A 5531-nucleotide genomic window follows, 5' to 3' on the forward strand; every position below is an offset into this window, starting at 1 on the left:
TCTCTCTCTCTCTCTCTCTCTCTCTCCCCCACACACACTTTCTTCCATGAGGGCCTAAATTAAAAGTAATGGGAAGAGATCTGAAGGAACCAGATTTCAATATTAGGCACTATATTTGCAGTCAGATATGTACATAAATAAAATTGGTTGTATCGAATGGTAATGAGCTTGCTAATGATACTGTGAACAACATAAAAAAAATGGCTAACACGTATTGAGCACTGTCACGTCCAGAACATGCGTTACTGCATTTAATCCTTACAATAACCTCATGAATGAGCTATTTTTGTTATCCCCATTTTACAGACTGGGAAATGGTGATATTAAAACTTTTTCAATGTTTTACATGTGATTGACTTGAATGTAAGGACACCCTGTATTGCAGGGGGTGCATCTCACACTAGAGACGGAACTCGCAAGTACTTTGCTGTGCTGGATGGTAGTGACTCATCTATTACTAAATGAGGTATTGAATCATCTGGATAAATATTTAGTAATCTCCCCAGCATATGCTAAGAGCCATTTGTGATCATAAGAATGCAGTGTGAGTCAAGCAGCTGGTGAACTGTTGGGTCAGAATTCACCAGTTTCATCATTTATGACCAGTAAACACAAAGGTCACAATTTCTGGGTTGGCAAATTTAGAAGCCTTCTTCAAATGCCTTCATAATTATTAAGAATTCCCCCTCCCCCTACACACACACACACATACACACACACACACACACACACGCTCATTTCAGACACTGTTTCTCACTCATGGTACATGGAGCATAGCTAAAAAACAGTGGCCTTTGGAAGATTCCGTCACCATTGCAGAGCCAGTACATGAAAACTTTGCTTGCCTTCAGAACTCCCTCTTTTCAAGTCTTTCTTGTCATAGTGACAAAAAGTGCAGCTGCTCATCTTTCATGCTGCTCCATTCTGTTCATTTGAAATAGGCAATTCCGAGGACCACAGCAGTGCAGCAGCTGTGGTAGACCAAATCTCTGCCTTAGATTGTCTTCGGAACACAAGACATTGGCCTCTCAAAAGAGTTCATTAGCCAGATGAGTCAATAAATTACAGCATTTTATTATAACAATAAATAAATGAAATATAATAAATTATACAATAAGTTATTTAATGTCAAGTTCTCTAAGTGTGTAGTGACTTTTCAACATGCATAATATATGTCTCTTCTGAGATATACAGAGGGTGCCAGAAAATGTAAACATATTTTAAGAAAGGAGAAAACTATTAAAATTGTAATACTCAATATATACCGATAACAAAAGATGAACACAAGTCGCATTTGACTTCTGCAATTACAAAAGGTGCTCAAAATGGTTACCATCAGGGTCCAGACATTTCTGATTATGGCGAACTAGTGCTTGAGCAACGTTGACCAAAGTGTCCACTTGTATACATTTTTTTGGCACCCACCGTGTATTGGAAGTCTCTGTATTTCCTTTTGTCTATGTTCTGGGTATGTAAGGATATTGCTCTGTGTGTGTGTGTATTCAATGATATAAGTGATACATTTCTTTCTTTTTTATTTTTACTGGAGCATAATATTTCTGAGAGGGTCTCATCGAGTGTGTAGTTCCTCCCTGTGCTGGGAAAAGTTCTAATCAAACAATCTCTCAGAACTTGCAGAACTAGGACGAGAATCAGTGGAATTCTTCATCAGACTTTAAAAAATATACTTAGACTTTTGAATCTCGGACAGCTGCTGATTCAAAATTCTGAAAATCCCTTCAGTCTACCAGGACTAGTTTACATTTGCATCTGTTCTACCAAATAAGTTTGTATGTGTTTATTTTGTATGGATTCACTCTCCATACCTCCCAAGGAACTGACTGCTTAAAGAAACATGACACGAAAGCCTTTAGTAGCTCTTGTGCATTTGATTATTTTTATAATCAAGTACCTTTTCATTTCACAAGATGATTTTTACTGATTCTTGAATATGTTTTCAGATGTAGTTATGAGTGTTAAAGTCAGTTCCAAATCCTGGATTTTAGATAAGTTAACAGTGATGCAGTCCTGATAGCTTGTGATTACCCCGTCTCTTCTCTGGCAGCCCCAGGCCATTTTCCATGCCATTCAATTAAAGGAGTTTCCATTATGACTAATTTAATGTGCTCTGAAGATCTCTCATCATATGGTGCAGTGAGGCATTATTTTAAAATAGAAGTGCCTATAAGAAAGCTGTTTATTTTCTTCCTTTTGTGACATGTTCCTTTTAAGTTTGTGTACACCACTCAGACACCGTCCACTTTATTCCTTGATTCCTGATGGTGTCTGTAATTCTCTACCTCTATAAGGTCAACCTTTAAAGTTGAGATAAGAAAAGGAACAGGAAGATTTGTAGATATTTCAGAGCTTAAGTAAGAGGAAAAAAAACACTTATGCCTGGCCGCTTTATTCTCTCTCTCTGTGTCTCTCTGTCTGTCTGTCTCTCTCTCACTCTCTCTCTCTCTCTCTCTCTATATATATATATGTTATATATATAAATATAAAAAATATATAATATATATGAATTAAAAATATATATTATTTATGTATATAATATACAAATAATATATAATATATTATATATTTTAAATTTATATACATATTATATTTATAAATAATATATATAATATATATTATATATAGTATATATAGTAGCATATCTCTCTATATATATTATATATACTGTATATATATACAATATATATAGTACATATAGTAGCATATCTCACTTTTCCATTCAGAAGAAGACACTTAAAATGCAACATTATTTAAAGAACTATAAAGGGGTAAAATAGTTTACTCAGACCCCAAACTTTCCTATTGACTTGGCAAGATGTCAATAAATTCCTTAATTAATACTATTCGGTGGTAAGAAAAGATGATATAGGAACATTTGTGACAACATGGATGGATCTTGAGAGTATAATGCTAAGCGAAATAAGTCAGACAGAAAAAGCAGAGAACCATGTGATTTCATTGATATGTGGTATATAAACCAAAAACAACAAAAGAACAAGACAAATGAGAAACAAAAACTCACAGACACAGACAATAGTTTAGTGGTTACCAGAGGGTAAGGGGGGTGGGTGGTGGGAGATGAGGGTAAGGGGGACCAAATATAAGGTGATGGAAGGAGAACTGACTCTGGGTGGTGAACACACAATGGGACTTATAGATGATGTAATACAGAATTGTACACCTGAAATCTATGTAATTTTACTAACAATTGTCACCCTAATAAATGAAAAAAAAAAGAAAGTTCAAAAAAATTCCTTAATTAATTATGGTAAGTGATTAAAAAGATATCAGTAAATATTTCACCTATATGAGGTTCAAATTATTTTAGAGGATTTATTAAAATCAATAAATTAATAGAGAATGATATCTGAGTTCCCAATATACATAAAGGACTGATTAAAAAATATTCTAACCTAAACTGAGATCCAGTTCTCAGTTTCATAAGAAATACATATAACGTGGTGAGTTAGGTCAATGTACTCCTTTGGTTAAAAATGGATCTCTCTCTCATACTTGGAAGATATTTACTGTAGTTATCTGTATAAAGCCTGAGAGACATATAAAAAATAATTGGAAAACAATTTTTTTATTGTGATAAGCACCTTTTTCTGAATTACACAGATTTAAGTTTTGCTCCAGAAGAGAAGAAAGCGTGATTAGCTCAGATTCATGATTTTCCTTTGAAGCCAATGTCATTGCCAACTGGTTACCTCTGAAATCTTCATTGCCAAACTTCCTTGTAAACTGAGAAGCTTCTCCATTTCTTACGTGTACAGCACTGAAACATTCTCTGGCCTCCAATTATTCTCCACCTAGAATTTCTTTAGCAAACCTGTCATATCCAAAGCTAAATAGGTCCTTAGATACCCTCATAGTAGGTAGCTAAGAAAAGAAATGGAATTTTGTATTGATGTTCTCCCTTTCAAGTTTAAAAAGGGATAAAACAAATTTCTACATGAAAAGCTTTTTGTGTTTCATCGGCAAATAGATGTAATCTGGATGACACATTTGCACAAATCTCTTAAATCCTAGAGATCATAGCCATTTCAAATGACAATTGTTCTAAATAAACATATTACTCACAAGGCATATTTTCTGTTTGCTCTACCTGTTCAGTTTAGTTCGCCTTTCAGCAATTGGTAGTGTTCTCCTGATATAGTAAACCATTAGATAACATGTATTAGGTTACTTTCTCAATATTTTTGAACAGTTTGTCCTTACTTCAGAATGGCACATTTAAAAAACAAATCCTCTTCACGCCATATCACTCCTGTGTTGCATCATGTAATAATCTATCCCTGTGAATTATATTTCAGTGGTGATATTAATATCATATACGAAAAAGTTACTCCCCAGTAACATTTGGCTGCAAATAACTCCAGTCTACCACACCAAATCTATTTCCATTTGTAATATAACTTTTAAAAATGGTTTAAGTATAAAGAGCTACTACACTCTCTTTATTTCCCAACTCACCTCTCCAAAAAGACCCCCCCAGGAAATAGAAATCAATTTACAACACAGATTTTACTGACAGAATTTCCTTCCTTCCTTTTTTCCTTCCTTCCTTCCTTCCTTCCTTCCTTCCTTCCTTCCTTCCTTCCTTCCTTCCTTCCTTATTTTTTTTATTAGTTTCAGGTGCACAAAGCCATGTACTAGTTAGACATTTATCATTTATATCCCTCACACAGTGACAACCCCCCACCCACTAACCACTACCTCTCTGACTTCGCACACAGCCATTGCATTTCCACTGTCTCTATTCCTAATGCTGTACTCCGCTCCATATATATATATATATATATATATATATATATATATATATATATATATATATATAATTGTAGTTGACATTTGTTATTGTCCAGCTTCAGCTTCAGGTGTACAGTGCAGTGATCAGGCATCTACATTATCCTTGAGGTGGTCTCCCTAATGAGACAAGTGTCCATTAGATACCCTACAAAATCTTTACAACATTATTGATTACATTCCCCAAATTGACTTTCATATCCCCGTGGCAATCTTGTGGTTACCAACGGTGCTTTGTAATCCCCTCAGCTTCCTTCTTTATCCCCAACCCCCACCCCCCGCACCCATCTAACAACCCTCAGTTTTTAAAAATATGGACCACTTCACGAATTTGCGTGTCATCCTTGCACAGGGGCCATGCTAATCTTCTCTGTATCGTTCCAATTTTAGTATATGTGCTGCTGAAGCGAGCACCCTTCCTTCCTTCTTGATGAATAATTGAGTAAAAGATTCTTTATATGACAATAAATATACATACTGGAAATTTCACTTTGTCTTTAACTTCTCTATTGTTATATTATTAAATAGAAGCAGTGACACAATAAAACATGGCTTCTTATTAACCTTAGACTGTCCATTTTCAGATGGAGTTCCTTTGGAAAGAGATAGGAAAAGAGTCACACTAAGTGGGGAATACCCCAATTTACTGGGGCATTCCCTGGTGTCAGGTAAGGCATTAAATAGTAAACTCACTCAGTGATATT

General features: G+C 35.0%; 1 non-coding gene across 1 annotated transcript; it reads right to left on the reverse strand.

Moving 5' to 3' along the window:
* Nucleotides 1-5134: 5134 nt before the first annotated feature.
* On the reverse strand, nucleotides 5135-5241 carry LOC141569116 (U6 spliceosomal RNA). The gene has a single exon (XR_012492508.1). It is a non-coding gene; the product is annotated as a U6 spliceosomal RNA (small nuclear RNA).
* Between the last annotated feature and the right edge of the window lie 290 nt (nucleotides 5242-5531).

Source organism: Rhinolophus sinicus, linkage group LG15, assembly GCF_036562045.2.
Source record: "Rhinolophus sinicus isolate RSC01 linkage group LG15, ASM3656204v1, whole genome shotgun sequence".
NCBI classification, from domain to species: Eukaryota; Metazoa; Chordata; class Mammalia; order Chiroptera; family Rhinolophidae; genus Rhinolophus; species Rhinolophus sinicus.